Here is a 21,295-nt window from a genome sequence, read left to right on the forward strand (position 1 = left end):
TAAGTTAGGGTTGGTAAAATACATTAGGAAAAGTTTCTCTAAAAGAAAAATGAATTTTGAATTAATACAACCAAATAAAATCCGAAAACTATTAAAACATGTGCACTCACCAACATAAAGTTGATGTTTTCAAAATTGCATGTGTTCCTAGGATGGAGTAGAGATCATGTTAAGGAAGAATTATGATCATGAAGACTTGTATTTTTTTTCATTTACATAGGTAATTATGATTGGTGCTCTGTGATTTGGGAAATATTTTTGTGGTCACCATTCAACATTTTATGCCATCGGTCGGGGAGGGTGTGACATCGACTAGAGGTTCTAGAGACTCTAAGGAGGGAGATGGTATATGCTAAATTCTCCAAGTGTGAGTTTTGGTTGCGTGAGGTGCAGTTTTCGGGGGATCTTGTCAATCAACAGGGTATATTGGATATCCCTAGAGATAATAAGAAAGGATCATTAGATATTCTGTAATTCTATAAAGATAGTAAATTAAGACTCATAAATATATCCTAAAAAGATAATAAGATAGGATCGTTAGATATCGTAAAAGATAGTAAGTTAGGGTTGGTAAAATACATTAGGAAAAATTTCTCTAAAAGAAAAATGAATTTTGAATTAATACAACCAAATAAAATCCGAAAACTATTAAAACATGTGCACTCACCAACATAAAGTTGATGTTTTCAAAATTGCATGTGTTCCTAGGATGGAGTAGAGATCATGTCAAGGAAGGATTATGATCATGAAGACTTGTATTTTTTTTCATTTACATAGGTAATTATGATTGGTGCTCTGTGATTTGGGAAATATTTTTGTGGTCACCATTCAACATTTTATGCCATCGGTCGGGGAGGGTGTGACATCGACTAGAGGTTCTAGAGACTCTAAGGAGGGAGATGGTATATGCTAAATTCTCCAAGTGTGAGTTTTGGTTGCGTGAGGTGCAGTTTTCGGGGGATCTTGTCAATCAACAGGGTATATTGGATATCCCTAGAGATAATAAGAACGGATCATTAGATATTATGTAATTCTATAAAGATAGTAAATTAAGACTAATAAATATATCCTAAAAGGATAATAAGATAGGATCGTCAGATATCGTAAAAGATAGTAAGTTAGGGTTGGTAAAATACATTAGGAAAAGTTTCTCTAAAAGAAAAATGAGTTTTGAATTCATACAACCAAATAAAATCCGAAAACTATTAAAACATGTGCACTCACCAACATAAAGTTGATGTTTTCAAAATTGCATGTGTTCCTAGGATGGAGTAGAGATCATGTCAAGGAAGGATTATGATCATGAAGACTAGTATTTTTTTTCATTTACATAGGTAATTATGATTGGTGCTCTGTGATTTGGGAAATATTTTTGTGGTCACCATTCAACATTTTATGCCATCGGTCGGGGAGGGTGTGACATCGACTAGAGGTTCTAGAGACTCTAATGAGGGAGATGGTATATGCTAAATTCTCCAAGTGTGAGTTTTGGTTGCGTGAGGTGCAGTTTTCGGGGGATCTTGTCAATCAACAGGGTATATTGGCTATCATTAGAGATAATAAGAAAGGATCATTAGATATTATGTAATTCTATAAAGATAGTAAATTAAGACTAATAAATATATCCTAAAAAGACAATAAGATAGGATCGTTAGATATCGTAAAAGATAGTAAGTTAGGGTTGGTAAAATACATTAGGAAAAGTTTCTCTAAAAGAAAAATGAGTTTTGAATTAATACAACCAAATAAAATCCGAAAACTATTAAAACATGTGCACTCACCAACATAAAGTTGATGTTTTCAAAATTGCATGTGTTCCTAGGATTGAGTAGAGATCATGTCAAGGAAGGATTATGATCATGAAGACTTGTATTTTTTTTCATTTACATAGGTAATTATGATTGGTGCTCTGTGATTTGGGAAATATTTTTGTGGTCACCATTCAACATTTTATGCCATCGGTCGGGGAGGGTGTGACATCGACTAGAGGTTCTAGAGACTCTAAGGAGGGAGATGGTATATGCTAAATTCTCCAAGTGTGAGTTTTGGTTGCGTGAGGTGCAGTTTTTGGGGGATCTTGTCAATCAACAGGGTATATTGGATATCCCTAGAGATAATAAGAAAGGATCATTAGATATTCTGTAATTCTATAAAGATAGTAAATTAAGACTAATAAATATATCCTAAAAGGATAATAAGATAGGATCGTTAGAGATCGTAAAAGATAGTAAGTTAGGGTTGGTAAAATACATTAGGAAAAGTTTCTCTAAAAGAAAAATGAATTTTGAATTAATACAACCAAATAAAATCCGAAAACTATTAAAACATGTGCACTCACCAACATAAAGTTGATGTTTTCAAAATTGCATGTGTTCCTAGGATGGAGTAGAGATCATGTTAAGGAAGAATTATGATCATGAAGACTTGTATTTTTTTTCATTTACATAGGTAATTATGATTGGTGCTCTGTGATTTGGGAAATATTTTTGTGGTCACCATTCAACATTTTATGCCATCGGTCGGGGAGGGTGTGACATCGACTAGAGGTTCTAGAGACTCTAAGGAGGGAGATGGTATATGCTAAATTCTCCAAGTGTGAGTTTTGGTTGCGTGAGGTGCAGTTTTCGGGGGATCTTGTCAATCAACAGGGTATATTGGATATCCCTAGAGATAATAAGAAAGGATCATTAGATATTCTGTAATTCTATAAAGATAGTAAATTAAGACTCATAAATATATCCTAAAAAGATAATAAGATAGGATCGTTAGATATCGTAAAAGATAGTAAGTTAGGGTTGGTAAAATACATTAGGAAAAATTTCTCTAAAAGAAAAATGAATTTTGAATTAATACAACCAAATAAAATCCGAAAACTATTAAAACATGTGCACTCACCAACATAAAGTTGATGTTTTCAAAATTGCATGTGTTCCTAGGATGGAGTAGAGATCATGTCAAGGAAGGATTATGATCATGAAGACTTGTATTTTTTTTCATTTACATAGGTAATTACGATTGGTGCTCTGTGATTTGGGAAATATTTTTGTGGTCACCATTCAACATTTTATGCCATCGGTCGGGGAGGGTGTGACATCGACTAGAGGTTCTAGAGACTCTAAGGAGGGAGATGGTATATGCTAAATTCTCCAAGTGTGAGTTTTGGTTGCGTGAGGTGCAGTTTTCGGGGGATCTTGTCAATCAACAGGGTATATTGGATATCCCTAGAGATAATAAGAACGGATCATTAGATATTATGTAATTCTATAAAGATAGTAAATTAAGACTAATAAATATATCCTAAAAGGATAATAAGATAGGATCGTCAGATATCGTAAAAGATAGTAAGTTAGGGTTGGTAAAATACATTAGGAAAAGTTTCTCTAAAAGAAAAATGAGTTTTGAATTCATACAACCAAATAAAATCCGAAAACTATTAAAACATGTGCACTCACCAACATAAAGTTGATGTTTTCAAAATTGCATGTGTTCCTAGGATGGAGTAGAGATCATGTCAAGGAAGGATTATGATCATGAAGACTAGTATTTTTTTTCATTTACATAGGTAATTATGATTGGTGCTCTGTGATTTGGGAAATATTTTTGTGGTCACCATTCAACATTTTATGCCATCGGTCGGGGAGGGTGTGACATCGACTAGAGGTTCTAGAGACTCTAATGAGGGAGATGGTATATGCTAAATTCTCCAAGTGTGAGTTTTGGTTGCGTGAGGTGCAGTTTTCGGGGGATCTTGTCAATCAACAGGGTATATTGGCTATCATTAGAGATAATAAGAAAGGATCATTAGATATTATGTAATTCTATAAAGATAGTAAATTAAGACTAATAAATATATCCTAAAAAGATAATAAGATAGGATCGTTAGATATCGTAAAAGATAGTAAGTTAGGGTTGGTAAAATACATTAGGAAAAGTTTCTCTAAAAGAAAAATGAGTTTTGAATTAATACAACCAAATAAAATCCGAAAACTATTAAAACATGTGCACTCACCAACATAAAGTTGATGTTTTCAAAATTGCATGTGTTCCTAGGATGGAGTAGAGATCATGTCAAGGAAGGATTATGATCATGAAGACTTGTATTTTTTTTCATTTACATAGGTAATTATGATTGGTGCTCTGTGATTTGGGAAATATTTTTGTGGTCACCATTCAACATTTTATGCCATCGGTCGGGGAGGGTGTGACATCGACTAGAGGTTCTAGAGACTCTAAGGAGGGAGATGGTATATGCTAAATTCTCCAAGTGTGAGTTTTGGTTGCGTGAGGTGCAGTTTTTGGGGGATCTTGTCAATCAACAGGGTATATTGGATATCCCTAGAGATAATAAGAAAGGATCATTAGATATTCTGTAATTCTATAAAGATAGTAAATTAAGACTAATAAATATATCCTAAAAGGATAATAAGATAGGATCGTTAGAGATCGTAAAAGATAGTAAGTTAGGGTTGGTAAAATACATTAGGAAAAGTTTCTCTAAAAGAAAAATGAATTTTGAATTAATACAACCAAATAAAATCCGAAAACTATTAAAACATGTGCACTCACCAACATAAAGTTGATGTTTTCAAAATTGCATGTGTTCCTAGGATGGAGTAGAGATCATGTTAAGGAAGAATTATGATCATGAAGACTTGTATTTTTTTTCATTTACATAGGTAATTATGATTGGTGCTCTGTGATTTGGGAAATATTTTTGTGGTCACCATTCAACATTTTATGCCATCGGTCGGGGAGGGTGTGACATCGACTAGAGGTTCTAGAGACTCTAAGGAGGGAGATGGTATATGCTAAATTCTCCAAGTGTGAGTTTTGGTTGCGTGAGGTGCAGTTTTCGGGGGATCTTGTCAATCAACAGGGTATATTGGATATCCCTAGAGATAATAAGAAAGGATCATTAGATATTCTGTAATTCTATAAAGATAGTAAATTAAGACTCATAAATATATCCTAAAAAGATAATAAGATAGGATCGTTAGATATCGTAAAAGATAGTAAGTTAGGGTTGGTAAAATACATTAGGAAAAATTTCTCTAAAAGAAAAATGAATTTTGAATTAATACAACCAAATAAAATCCGAAAACTATTAAAACATGTGCACTCACCAACATAAAGTTGATGTTTTCAAAATTGCATGTGTTCCTAGGATGGAGTAGAGATCATGTCAAGGAAGGATTATGATCATGAAGACTTGTATTTTTTTTCATTTACATAGGTAATTATGATTGGTGCTCTGTGATTTGGGAAATATTTTTGTGGTCACCATTCAACATTTTATGCCATCGGTCGGGGAGGGTGTGACATCGACTAGAGGTTCTAGAGACTCTAAGGAGGGAGATGGTATATGCTAAATTCTCCAAGTGTGAGTTTTGGTTGCGTGAGGTGCAGTTTTCGGGGGATCTTGTCAATCAACAGGGTATATTGGATATCCCTAGAGATAATAAGAACGGATCATTAGATATTCTGTAATTCTATAAAGATAGTAAATTAAGACTAATAAATATATCCTAAAAGGATAATAAGATAGGATCGTCAGATATCGTAAAAGATAGTAAGTTAGGGTTGGTAAAATACATTAGGAAAAGTTTCTCTAAAAGAAAAATGAGTTTTGAATTCATACAACCAAATAAAATCCGAAAACTATTAAAACATGTGCACTCACCAACATAAAGTTGATGTTTTCAAAATTGCATGTGTTCCTAGGATGGAGTAGAGATCATGTCAAGGAAGGATTATGATCATGAAGACTAGTATTTTTTTTCATTTACATAGGTAATTATGATTGGTGCTCTGTGATTTGGGAAATATTTTTGTGGTCACCATTCAACATTTTATGCCATCGGTCGGGGAGGGTGTGACATCGACTAGAGGTTCTAGAGACTCTAATGAGGGAGATGGTATATGCTAAATTCTCCAAGTGTGAGTTTTGGTTGCGTGAGGTGCAGTTTTCGGGGGATCTTGTCAATCAACAGGGTATATTGGCTATCATTAGAGATAATAAGAAAGGATCATTAGATATTATGTAATTCTATAAAGATAGTAAATTAAGACTAATAAATATATCCTAAAAAGATAATAAGATAGGATCGTTAGATATCGTAAAAGATAGTAAGTTAGGGTTGGTAAAATACATTAGGAAAAGTTTCTCTAAAAGAAAAATGAGTTTTGAATTAATACAACCAAATAAAATCCGAAAACTATTAAAACATGTGCACTCACCAACATAAAGTTGATGTTTTCAAAATTGCATGTGTTCCTAGGATGGAGTAGAGATCATGTCAAGGAAGGATTATGATCATGAAGACTTGTATTTTTTTTCATTTACATAGGTAATTATGATTGGTGCTCTGTGATTTGGGAAATATTTTTGTGGTCACCATTCAACATTTTATGCCATCGGTCGGGGAGGGTGTGACATCGACTAGAGGTTCTAGAGACTCTAAGGAGGGAGATGGTATATGCTAAATTCTCCAAGTGTGAGTTTTGGTTGCGTGAGGTGCAGTTTTTGGGGGATCTTGTCAATCAACAGGGTATATTGGATATCCCTAGAGATAATAAGAAAGGATCATTAGATATTCTGTAATTCTATAAAGATAGTAAATTAAGACTAATAAATATATCCTAAAAGGATAATAAGATAGGATCGTTAGAGATCGTAAAAGATAGTAAGTTAGGGTTGGTAAAATACATTAGGAAAAGTTTCTCTAAAAGAAAAATGAATTTTGAATTAATACAACCAAATAAAATCCGAAAACTATTAAAACATGTGCACTCACCAACATAAAGTTGATGTTTTCAAAATTGCATGTGTTCCTAGGATGGAGTAGAGATCATGTTAAGGAAGAATTATGATCATGAAGACTTGTATTTTTTTTCATTTACATAGGTAATTATGATTGGTGCTCTGTGATTTGGGAAATATTTTTGTGGTCACCATTCAACATTTTATGCCATCGGTCGGGGAGGGTGTGACATCGACTAGAGGTTCTAGAGACTCTAAGGAGGGAGATGGTATATGCTAAATTCTCCAAGTGTGAGTTTTGGTTGCGTGAGGTGCAGTTTTCGGGGGATCTTGTCAATCAACAGGGTATATTGGATATCCCTAGAGATAATAAGAAAGGATCATTAGATATTCTGTAATTCTATAAAGATAGTAAATTAAGACTCATAAATATATCCTAAAAAGATAATAAGATAGGATCGTTAGATATCGTAAAAGATAGTAAGTTAGGGTTGGTAAAATACATTAGGAAAAATTTCTCTAAAAGAAAAATGAATTTTGAATTAATACAACCAAATAAAATCCGAAAACTATTAAAACATGTGCACTCACCAACATAAAGTTGATGTTTTCAAAATTGCATGTGTTCCTAGGATGGAGTAGAGATCATGTCAAGGAAGGATTATGATCATGAAGACTTGTATTTTTTTTCATTTACATAGGTAATTATGATTGGTGCTCTGTGATTTGGGAAATATTTTTGTGGTCACCATTCAACATTTTATGCCATCGGTCGGGGAGGGTGTGACATCGACTAGAGGTTCTAGAGACTCTAAGGAGGGAGATGGTATATGCTAAATTCTCCAAGTGTGAGTTTTGGTTGCGTGAGGTGCAGTTTTCGGGGGATCTTGTCAATCAACAGGGTATATTGGATATCCCTAGAGATAATAAGAACGGATCATTAGATATTCTGTAATTCTATAAAGATAGTAAATTAAGACTAATAAATATATCCTAAAAGGATAATAAGATAGGATCGTCAGATATCGTAAAAGATAGTAAGTTAGGGTTGGTAAAATACATTAGGAAAAGTTTCTCTAAAAGAAAAATGAGTTTTGAATTCATACAACCAAATAAAATCCGAAAACTATTAAAACATGTGCACTCACCAACATAAAGTTGATGTTTTCAAAATTGCATGTGTTCCTAGGATGGAGTAGAGATCATGTCAAGGAAGGATTATGATCATGAAGACTAGTATTTTTTTTCATTTACATAGGTAATTATGATTGGTGCTCTGTGATTTGGGAAATATTTTTGTGGTCACCATTCAACATTTTATGCCATCGGTCGGGGAGGGTGTGACATCGACTAGAGGTTCTAGAGACTCTAATGAGGGAGATGGTATATGCTAAATTCTCCAAGTGTGAGTTTTGGTTGCGTGAGGTGCAGTTTTCGGGGGATCTTGTCAATCAACAGGGTATATTGGCTATCATTAGAGATAATAAGAAAGGATCATTAGATATTATGTAATTCTATAAAGATAGTAAATTAAGACTAATAAATATATCCTAAAAAGATAATAAGATAGGATCGTTAGATATCGTAAAAGATAGTAAGTTAGGGTTGGTAAAATACATTAGGAAAAGTTTTCTAAAAGAAAAATGAGTTTTGAATTAATACAACCAAATAAAATCCGAAAACTATTAAAACATGTGCACTCACCAACATAAAGTTGATGTTTTCAAAATTGCATGTGTTCCTAGGATGGAGTAGAGATCATGTCAAGGAAGGATTATGATCATGAAGACTTGTATTTTTTTTCATTTACATAGGTAATTATGATTGGTGCTCTGTGATTTGGGAAATATTTTTGTGGTCACCATTCAACATTTTATGCCATCGGTCGGGGAGGGTGTGACATCGACTAGAGGTTCTAGAGACTCTAAGGAGGGAGATGGTATATGCTAAATTCTCCAAGTGTGAGTTTTGGTTGCGTGAGGTGCAGTTTTTGGGGGATCTTGTCAATCAACAGGGTATATTGGATATCCCTAGAGATAATAAGAAAGGATCATTAGATATTCTGTAATTCTATAAAGATAGTAAATTAAGACTAATAAATATATCCTAAAAGGATAATAAGATAGGATCGTTAGAGATCGTAAAAGATAGTAAGTTAGGGTTGGTAAAATACATTAGGAAAAGTTTCTCTAAAAGAAAAATGAATTTTGAATTAATACAACCAAATAAAATCCGAAAACTATTAAAACATGTGCACTCACCAACATAAAGTTGATGTTTTCAAAATTGCATGTGTTCCTAGGATGGAGTAGAGATCATGTTAAGGAAGAATTATGATCATGAAGACTTGTATTTTTTTTCATTTACATAGGTAATTATGATTGGTGCTCTGTGATTTGGGAAATATTTTTGTGGTCACCATTCAACATTTTATGCCATCGGTCGGGGAGGGTGTGACATCGACTAGAGGTTCTAGAGACTCTAAGGAGGGAGATGGTATATGCTAAATTCTCCAAGTGTGAGTTTTGGTTGCGTGAGGTGCAGTTTTCGGGGGATCTTGTCAATCAACAGGGTATATTGGATATCCCTAGAGATAATAAGAAAGGATCATTAGATATTCTGTAATTCTATAAAGATAGTAAATTAAGACTCATAAATATATCCTAAAAAGATAATAAGATAGGATCGTTAGATATCGTAAAAGATAGTAAGTTAGGGTTGGTAAAATACATTAGGAAAAATTTCTCTAAAAGAAAAATGAATTTTGAATTAATACAACCAAATAAAATCCGAAAACTATTAAAACATGTGCACTCACCAACATAAAGTTGATGTTTTCAAAATTGCATGTGTTCCTAGGATGGAGTAGAGATCATGTCAAGGAAGGATTATGATCATGAAGACTTGTATTTTTTTTCATTTACATAGGTAATTATGATTGGTGCTCTGTGATTTGGGAAATATTTTTGTGGTCACCATTCAACATTTTATGCCATCGGTCGGGGAGGGTGTGACATCGACTAGAGGTTCTAGAGACTCTAAGGAGGGAGATGGTATATGCTAAATTCTCCAAGTGTGAGTTTTGGTTGCGTGAGGTGCAGTTTTCGGGGGATCTTGTCAATCAACAGGGTATATTGGATATCCCTAGAGATAATAAGAACGGATCATTAGATATTCTGTAATTCTATAAAGATAGTAAATTAAGACTAATAAATATATCCTAAAAGGATAATAAGATAGGATCGTCAGATATCGTAAAAGATAGTAAGTTAGGGTTGGTAAAATACATTAGGAAAAGTTTCTCTAAAAGAAAAATGAGTTTTGAATTCATACAACCAAATAAAATCCGAAAACTATTAAAACATGTGCACTCACCAACATAAAGTTGATGTTTTCAAAATTGCATGTGTTCCTAGGATGGAGTAGAGATCATGTCAAGGAAGGATTATGATCATGAAGACTAGTATTTTTTTTCATTTACATAGGTAATTATGATTGGTGCTCTGTGATTTGGGAAATATTTTTGTGGTCACCATTCAACATTTTATGCCATCGGTCGGGGAGGGTGTGACATCGACTAGAGGTTCTAGAGACTCTAATCAGGGAGATGGTATATGCTAAATTCTCCAAGTGTGAGTTTTGGTTGCGTGAGGTGCAGTTTTCGGGGGATCTTGTCAATCAACAGGGTATATTGGCTATCATTAGAGATAATAAGAAAGGATCATTAGATATTCTGTAATTCTATAAAGATAGTAAATTAAGACTAATAAATATATCCTAAAAAGATAATAAGATAGGATCGTTAGATATCGTAAAAGATAGTAAGTTAGGGTTGGTAAAATACATTAGGAAAAGTTTCTCTAAAAGAAAAATGAGTTTTGAATTAATACAACCAAATAAAATCCGAAAACTATTAAAACATGTGCACTCACCAACATAAAGTTGATGTTTTCAAAGTTGCATGTGTTCCTAGGATGGAGTAGAGATCATGTCAAGGAAGGATTATGATCATGAAGACTTGTATTTTTTTTTCATTTACATAGGTAATTATGATTGGTGCTCTGTGATTTGGGAAATATTTTTGTGGTCACCATTCAACATTTTGTGCCATCAGTCGGGGAGGGTGTGACATCGACTAGAGGTTCTAGAGACTCTAAGGAGGGAGATGGTATATGCTAAATTCTCCAAGTGTGAGTTTTGGTTGCGTGAGGTGCAGTTTTCGGCGGATCTTGTCAATCAACAGGGTATATTGGATATCCCTAGAGATAATAAGAAAGGATCATCAGATATTCTGTAATCCGATAAAGATAGTAAATTAAGACTAATAAATATATCCTAAAAAGATAATAAGATAGGATCGTTAGATATCGTAAAAGATAGTAAGTTAGGGTTGGTAAAATACATTAGGAAAAGTTTCTCTAAAAGAAAAATGAATTTTGAATTAATACAACCAAATAAAATCCGAAAACTATTAAAACATGTGCACTCACCAACATAAAGTTGATGTTTTCAAAATTGCATGTGCTCCTAGGATGGAGTAGAGATCAAGTCAAGGAAGGATTATGATCATGAAGACTTGTATTTTTTTTCATTTACATAGGTAATTATGATTGGTGCTCTGTGATTTGGGAAATATTTTTGTGGTCACCATTCAACATTTTATGCCATCGGTCGGGGAGGGTGTGACATCGACTAGAGGTTCTAGAGACTCTAATGAGGGAGATGGTATATGCTAAATTCTCCAAGTGTGAGTTTTGGTTGCGTGAGGTGCAATTTTTGGGGGATCTTGTCAATCAACAGGGTATATTGGATATCCCTAGAGATAATAAGAAAGGATCCTTAGATATTCTGTAATTCTATAAAGATAGTAAATTAAGACTAATAAATATATCCTAAAAGGATAATAAGATAGGATCGTCAGATATCGTAAAAGATAGTAAGTTAGGGTTGGTAAAATACATTAGGAAAAGTTTCTCTAAAAGAAAAATGAATTTTGAATTAATACAACCAAATAAAATCCGAAAACTATTAAAACATGTGCACTCACCAACATAAAGTTGATGTTTTCAAAATTGCATGTGTTCCTAGGATGGAGTAGAGATCATGTCAAGGAAGGATTATGATCATGAAGACTTGTATTTTTTTCATTTACATAGGTAATTATGATTGGTGCTCTGTGATTTGGGAAATATTTTTGTGGTCACCATTCAACATTTTGTGCCATCGGTCGGGGAGGGTGTGACATCGACTAGAGGTTCTAGAGACTCTAAGGAGGGAGATGGTATATGCTAAATTCTCCAAGTGTGAGTTTTGGTTGCGTGAGGTGCAGTTTTCGGCGGATCTTGTCAATCAACAGGGTATATTGGATATCCCTAGAGATAATAAGAAAGGATCATTAGATATTCTGTAATCCGATAAAGATAGTAAATTAAGACTAATAAATATATCCTAAAAAGATAATAAGATAGGATCGTTAGATATCGTAAAAGATAGTAAGTTAGGGTTGGTAAAATACATTAGGAAAAGTTTCTCTAAAAGAAAAATGAATTTTGAATTAATACAACCAAATAAAATCCGAAAACTATTAAAACATGTGCACTCACCAACATAAAGTTGATGTTTTCAAAATTGCATGTGTTCCTAGGATGGAGTAGAGATCATGTCAAGGAAGGATTATGATCATGAAGACTTGTATTTTTTTTCATTTACATAGGTAATTATGATTGGTGCTCTGTGATTTGGGAAATATTTTTGTGGTCACCATTCAACATTTTATGCCATCGGTCGGGGAGGGTGTGACATCGACTAGAGGTTCTAGAGACTCTAATGAGGGAGATGGTATATGCTAAATTCTCCAAGTGTGAGTTTTGGTTGCGTGAGGTGCATTTTTTGGGGGATCTTGTCAATCAACAGGGTATATTGGATATCCCTAGAGATAATAAGAAAGGATCATTAGATATTCTGTAATTCTATAAAGATAGTAAATTAAGTAAATATATCCTAAAAAGATAATAAGATAGGATCGTTAGATATCGTAAAAGATAGTAAGTTAGGGTTGGTAAAATACATTAGGAAAAGTTTCTCTAAAAGAAAAATGAATTTTGAATTAATACAACCAAATAAAATCCGAAAACTATTAAAACATGTGCACTCACCAACATAAAGTTGATGTTTTCAAAATTGCATGTGCTCCTAGGATGGAGTAGAGATCATGTCAAGGAAGGATTATGATCATGAAGACTTGTATTTTTTTTCATTTACATAGGTAATTATGATTGGTGCTCTGTGATTTGGGAAATATTTTTGTGGTCACCATTCAACATTTTATGCCATCGGTCGGGGAGGGTGTGACATCGACTAGAGGTTCTAGAGACTCTAATGAGGGAGATGGTATATGCTAAATTCTCCAAGTGTGAGTTTTGGTTGCGTGAGGTGCAGTTTTTGGGGGATCTTGTCAATCAACAGGGTATATTGGATATCCCTAGAGATAATAAGAAAGGATCCTTAGATATTCTGTAATTCTATAAAGATAGTAAATTAAGTAAATATATCCTAAAAAGATAATAAGATAGGATCGTTAGATATCGTAAAAGATAGTAAGTTAGGGTTGGTAAAATACATTAGGAAAAGTTTCTCTAAAAGAAAAATGAGTTTTGAATTAATACAACCAAATAAAATCCGAAAACTATTAAAACATGTGCACTCACCAACATAAAGTTGATGTTTTCAAAATTGCATGTGTTCCTAGGATGGAGTAGAGATCATGTCAAGGAAGGATTATGATCATGAAGACTTGTATTTTTTTTCATTTACATAGGTAATTATGATTGGTGCTCTGTGATTTGGGAAATATTTTTGTGGTCACCATTCAACATTTTGTGCCATCGGTCGGGGAGGGTGTGACATCGACTAGAGGTTCTAGAGACTCTAAGGAGGGAGATGGTATATGCTAAATTCTCCAAGTGTGAGTTTTGGTTGCGTGAGGTGCAGTTTTCGGCGGATCTTGTCAATCAACAGGGTATATTGGATATCCCTAGAGATAATAAGAAAGGATCATTAGATATTCTGTAATCCGATAAAGATAGTAAATTAAGACTAATAAATATATCCTAAAAAGATAATAAGATAGGATCGTTAGATATCGTAAAAGATAGTAAGTTAGGGTTGGTAAAATACATTAGGAAAAGTTTCTCTAAAAGAAAAATGAATTTTGAATTAATACAACCAAATAAAATCCGAAAACTATTAAAACATGTGCACTCACCAACATAAAGTTGATGTTTTCAAAATTGCATGTGTTCCTAGGATGGAGTAGAGATCATGTCAAGGAAGGATTATGATCATGAAGACTTGTATTTTTTTTCATTTACATAGGTAATTATGATTGGTGCTCTGTGATTTGGGAAATATTTTTGTGGTCACCATTCAACATTTTATGCCATCGGTCGGGGAGGGTGTGACATCGACTAGAGGTTCTAGAGACTCTAATGAGGGAGATGGTATATGCTAAATTCTCCAAGTGTGAGTTTTGGTTGCGTGAGGTGCATTTTTTGGGCGATCTTGTCAATCAACAGGGTATATTGGATATCCCTAGAGATAATAAGAAAGGATCATTAGATATTCTGTAATTCTATAAAGATAGTAAATTAAGTAAATATATCCTAAAAAGATAATAAGATAGGATCGTTAGATATCGTAAAAGATAGTAAGTTAGGGTTGGTAAAATACATTAGGAAAAGTTTCTCTAAAAGAAAAATGAATTTTGAATTAATACAACCAAATAAAATCCGAAAACTATTAAAACATGTGCACTCACCAACATAAAGTTGATGTTTTCAAAATTGCATGTGTTCCTAGGATGGAGTAGAGATCATGTCAAGGAAGGATTATGATCATGAAGACTTGTATTTTTTTTCATTTACATAGGTAATTATGATTGGTGCTCTGTGATTTGGGAAATATTTTTGTGGTCACCATTCAACATTTTGTGCCATCGGTCGGGGAGGGTGTGACATCGACTAGAGGTTCTAGAGACTCTAAGGAGGGAGATGGTATATGCTAAATTCTCCAAGTGTGAGTTTTGGTTGCGTGAGGTGCAGTTTTCGGGGGATCTTGTCAATCGACAGGGTATATTGGATATCCCTAGAGATAATAAGAAAGGATCATTAGATATTCTGTAATTCTATAAAGATAGTAAATTAAGACTAATAAATATATCCTAAAAAGATAATAAGATAGGATCGTTAGATATCGTAAAAGATAGTAAGTTAGGGTTGGTAAAATACATTAGGAAAAGTTTCTCTAAAAGAAAAATGAATTTTGAATTAATACAACCAAATAAAATCCGAAAACTATTAAAACATGTGCACTCACCAACATAAAGTTGATGTTTTCAAAATTGCATGTGTTCCTAGGATGGAGTAGAGATCATGTCAAGGAAGGATTATGATCATGAAGACTTGTATTTTTTTTCATTTACATAGGTAATTATGATTGGTGCTCTGTGATTTGGGAAATATTTTTGTGGTCACCATTCAACATTTTGTGCCATCGGTCGGGGAGGGTGTGACATCGACTAGAGGTTCTAGAGACTCTAAGGAGGGAGATGGTATATGCTAAATTCTCCAAGTGTGAGTTTTGGTTGCGTGAGGTGCAGTTTTCGGCGGATCTTGTCAATCAACAGGGTATATTGGATATCCCTAGAGATAATAAGAAAGGATCATTAGATATTCTGTAATCCGATAAAGATAGTAAATTAAGACTAATAAATATATCCTAAAGAGATAATAAGATAGGATCGTTAGATATCGTAAAAGATAGTAAGTTAGGGTTGGTAAAATACATTAGGAAAAGTTTCTCTAAAAGAAAAATGAATTTTGAATTAATACAACCAAATAAAATCCGAAAACTATTAAAACATGTGCACTCACCAACATAAAGTTGATGTTTTCAAAATTGCATGTGTTCCTAGGATGGAGTAGAGATCATGTCAAGGAAGGATTATGATCATGAAGACTTGTATTTTTTTTCATTTACATAGGTAATTATGATTGGTGCTCTGTGATTTGGGAAATATTTTTGTGGTCACCATTCAACATTTTATGCCATCGGTCGGGGAGGGTGTGACATCGACTAGAGGTTCTAGAGACTCTAATGAGGGAGATGGTATATGCTAAATTCTCCAAGTGTGAGTTTTGGTTGCGTGAGGTGCATTTTTTGGGCGATCTTGTCAATCAACAGGGTATATTGGATATCCCTAGAGATAATAAGAAAGGATCATTAGATATTCTGTAATTCTATAAAGATAGTAAATTAAGTAAATATATCCTAAAAAGATAATAAGATAGGATCGTTAGATATCGTAAAAGATAGTAAGTTAGGGTTGGTAAAATACATTAGGAAAAGTTTCTCTAAAAGAAAAATGAATTTTGAATTAATACAACCAAATAAAATCCGAAAACTATTAAAACATGTGCACTCACCAACATAAAGTTGATGTTTTCAAAATTGCATGTGTTCCTAGGATGGAGTAGAGATCATGTCAAGGAAGGATTATGATCATGAAGACTTGTATTTTTTTTCATTTACATAGGTAATTATGATTGGTGCTCTGTGATTTGGGAAATATTTTTGTGGTCACCATTCAACATTTTGTGCCATCGGTCGGGGAGGGTGTGACATCGACTAGAGGTTCTAGAGACTCTAAGGAGGGAGATGGTATATGCTAAATTCTCCAAGTGTGAGTTTTGGTTGCGTGAGGTGCAGTTTTCGGGGGATCTTGTCAATCGACAGGGTATATTGGATATCCCTAGAGATAATAAGAAAGGATCATTAGATATTCTGTAATTCTATAAAGATAGTAAATTAAGACTAATAAATATATCCTAAAAAGATAATAAGATAGGATCGTTAGATATCGTAAAAGATAGTAAGTTAGGGTTGGTAAAATACATTAGGAAAAGTTTCTCTAAAAGAAAAATGAATTTTGAATTAATACAACCAAATAAAATCCGAAAACTATTAAAACATGTGCACTCACCAACATAAAGTTGATGTTTTCAAAATTGCATGTGTTCCTAGGATGGAGTAGAGATCATGTCAAGGAAGGATTATGATCATGAAGACTTGTATTTTTTTTCATTTACATAGGTAATTATGATTAGTGCTCTGTGATTTGGGAAATATTTTTGTGGTCACCATTCAACATTTTATGCCATCGGTCGGGGAGGGAGTGACATCGACTAGAGGTTCTAGAGACTCTAATGAGGGAGATGGTATATGCTAAATTCTCCAAGTGTGAGTTTTGGTTGCGTGAGGTGCAGTTTTCGGGGGATCTTGTCAATCAACAGGGTATATTGGATATCCCTAGAGATAATAAGAAAGGATCATTAGATATTCTGTAATTCTATAAAGATAGTAAATTAAGACTAATAAATATATCCTAAAGAGATAATAAGATAGGATCGTTAGATATCGTAAAAGATAGTAAGTTAGGGTTGGTAAAATACATTAGGAAAAGTTTCTTTAAAAGAAAAATGAATTTTGAATTAATACAACCAAATAAAATCCGAAAACTATTAAAACATGTGCACTCACCAACATAAAGTTGATGTTTTCAAAATTGCATGTGTTCCTAGGATGGAGTAGAGATCATGTCAAGGAAGGATTATGATCATGAAGACTTGTATTTTTTTTCATTTACATAGGTAATTATGATTTGTGCTCTGTGATTTGGGAAATATTTTTGTGGTCACCATTCAACATTTTATGCCATCGGTCGGGGAGGGAGTGACATCGACTAGAGGTTCTAGAGACTCTAATGAGGGAGATGGTATATGCTAAATTCTCCAAGTGTGAGTTTTGGTTGCGTGAGGTGCAGTTTTCGGGGGATCTTGTCAATCAACAGGGTATATTGGATATCCCTAGAGATAATAAGAAAGGATCATTAGATATTCTGTAATTCTATAAAGATAGTAAATTAAGACTAATAAATATATCCTAAAAGGATAATAAGATAGGATCGTCAGATATCGTAAAAGATAGTAAGTTAGGGTTGGTAAAATACATTAGGAAAAGTTTCTCTAAAAGAAAAATGAATTTTGAATTAATACAACCAAATAAAATCCGAAAACTATTAAAACATGTGCACTTACCAACATAAAGTTGATGTTTTCAAAATTGCATGTGTTCCTAGGATGGAGTAGAGATCATGTCAAGGAAGGATTATGATCATGAAGACTTGTATTTTTTTTCATTTACATAGGTAATTATGATTGGTGCTCTGTGATTTGGGAAATATTTTTGTGGTCACCATTCAACATTTTATGCCATCGGTCGGGGAGGGAGTGACATCGACTAGAGGTTATAGAGACTCTAATGAGGGAGATGGTATATGCTAAATTCTCCAAGTGTGAGTTTTGGTTGCGTGAGGTGCAGTTTTCGGGGGATCTTGTCAATCAACAGGGTATATTGGATATCCCTAGAGATAATAAGAAAGGATCATTAGATATTCTGTAATTCTATAAAGATAGTAAATTAAGACTAATAAATATATCCTAAAAGGATAATAAGATAGGATCGTCAGATATCGTAAAAGATAGTAAGTTAGGGTTGGTAAAATACATTAGGAAAAGTTTCTCTAAAAGAAAAATGAATTTTGAATTAATACAACCAAATAAAATCCGAAAACTATTAAAACATGTGCACTTACCAACATAAAGTTGATGTTTTCAAAATTGCATGTGTTCCTAGGATGGAGTAGAGATCATGTCAAGGAAGGATTATGATCATGAAGACTTGTATTTTTTTTCATTTACATAGGTAATTATGATTGGTGCTCTGTGATTTGGGAAATATTTTTGTGGTCACCATTCAACATTTTATGCCATCGGTCGGGGAGGGTGTGACATCGACTAGAGGGTCTAGAGACTCTAAGGAGGGAGATGGTATATGCTAAATTCTCCAAGTGTGAGTTTTGGTTGCGTGAGGTGCAGTTTTCGGGGGATCTTGTCAATCAACAGGGTATATTGGATATCCCTAGAGATAATAAGAAAGGATCATTAGATATTCTGTAATTCTATAAAGATAGTAAATTAAGACTAATAAATATATCCTAAAAAGATAATAAGATAGGATCGTTAGATATCGTAAAAGATAGTAAGTTAGGGTTGGTAAAATACATTAGGAAAAGTTTCTCTAAAAGAAAAATGAATTTTGAATTAATACAACCAAATAAAATCCGAAAACTATTAAAACATGTGCACTCACCAACATAAAGTTGATGTTTTCAAAATTGCATGTGTTCCTAGGATGGAGTAGAGATCATGTCAAGGAAGGATTATGATCATGAAGACTTGTATTTTTTTCATTTACATAGGTAATTATGATTGGTGCTCTGTGATTTGGGAAATATTTTTGTGGTCACCATTCAACATTTTGTGCCATCGGTCAGGGAGGGTGTGACATCGACTAGAGGTTCTAGAGACTCTAAGGAGGGAGATGGTATATGCTAAATTCTCCAAGTGTGAGTTTTGGTTGCGTGAGGTGTAGTTTTCGGGGGATCTTGTCAATCAACAAGGTATATTAGATATCCCTAGAGATAATAAGAAAGGATCATTAGATATTCTGTAATTCTATAAAGATAGTAAATTAAGACTAATAAATATATCCTAAAAAGATAATAAGATAGGATCGTTAGATATCGTAAAAGATAGTAAGTTAGGGTTGGTAAAATACATTAGGAAAAGTTTCTCTAAAAGAAAAATGAATTTTGAATTAATACAACCAAATAAAATCCGAAAACCATTAAAACATGTGCACTCACCAACATAAAGTTGATGTTTTCAAAATTGCATGTGTTCCTAGGATGGAGTAGAGATCATGTCAAGGAAGGATTATGATCATGAAGACTTGTATTTTTTTTCATTTACATAGGTAATTATGATTGGTGCTCTGTGATTTGGGAAATATTTTTGTGGTCACCATTCAACATTTTATGCCATCGGTCGGGGAGGGAGTGACATCGACTAGAGGTTCTAGAGACTCTAATGAGGGAGATGGTATATGCTAAATTCTCCAAGTGTGAGTTTTGGTTGCGTGAGGTGCAGTTTTCGGGGGATCTTGTCAATCAACAGGGTATATTGGATATCCCTAGAGATAATAAGAAAGGATCATTAGATATTCTGTAATTCTATAAAGATAGTAAATTAAGACTAATAAATATATCCTAAAAAGATAATAAGATAGGATCGTTAGATATCGTAAAAGATAGTAAGTTAGGGTTGGTAAAATACATTAGGAAAAGTTTCTCTAAAAGAAAAATGAATTTTGAATTAATACAACCAAATAAAATCCGAAAACCATTAAAACATGTGCACTCACCAACATAAAGTTGATGTTTTCAAAATTGCATGTGTTCCTAGGATGGAGTAGAGATCATGTCAAGGAAGGATTATGATCATGAAGACTTGTATTTTTTTTCATTTACATAGGTAATTATGATTGGTGCTCTGTGATTTGGGAAATATTTTTGTGGTCACCATTCAACATTTTATGCCATCGGTCGGGGAGGGAGTGACATCGACTAGAGGTTCTAGAGACTCTAATGAGGGAGATGGTATATGCTAAATTCTCCAAGTGTGAGTTTTGGTTGCGTGAGGTGCAGTTTTCGGGGGATCTTGTCAATCAACAGGGTATATTGGATATCCCTAGAGATAATAAGAAAGGATCATTAGATATTCTGTAATTCTATAAAGATAGTAAATTAAGATTAATAAATATATCCTAAAAAGATAATAAGATAGGATCGTTAGATATCGTAAAAGATAGTAAGTTAGGGTTGGTAACATACATTAGGAAAAGTTTCTCTAAAAGAAAAATGAATTTTGAATTAATACAACCAAATAAAATCCGAAAACTATTAAAACATGTGCACTCACCAACATAAAGTTGATGTTTTCAAAATTGCATGTGTTCCTAGGATGGAGTAGAGATCATGTCAAGGAAGGATTATGATCATGAAGACTTGTATTTTTTTTTCATTTACATAGGTAATTATGATTGGTGCTCTGTGATTTGGGAAATATTTTTGTGGTCACCATTCAACATTTTATGCCATCGGTCGGGGAGGGTGTGACATCGACTCGAGGTTCTAGAGACTCTAAGGAGGGAGATGGTATATGCTAAATTCTCCAAGTGTGAGTTTTGGTTGCGTGAGGTGCAGTTTTCGGGGGATCTTGTCAATCAACAGGGTATATTGGATATCCCTAGAGATAATAAGAAAGGATCATTAGATATTCTGTAATTCTATAAAGATAGTAAATTAAGACTAATAAATATATCCTAAAAAGATAATAAGATAGGATCGTTAGATATCGTAAAAGATAGTAAGTTAGGGTTGGTAAAATACATTAGGAAAAGTTTCTCTAAAAGAAAAATGAATTTTGAGTTAATACAACCAAATAAAATCCGAAAACTATTAAAACATGTGCACTCACCAACATAAAGTTGATGTTTTCAAAATTGCATGTGTTCCTA

Source organism: Lactuca sativa, chromosome 8 (genome assembly GCF_002870075.4).
Source record: "Lactuca sativa cultivar Salinas chromosome 8, Lsat_Salinas_v11, whole genome shotgun sequence".
In the NCBI taxonomy this organism is placed as follows: Eukaryota; Viridiplantae; Streptophyta; class Magnoliopsida; order Asterales; family Asteraceae; genus Lactuca; species Lactuca sativa.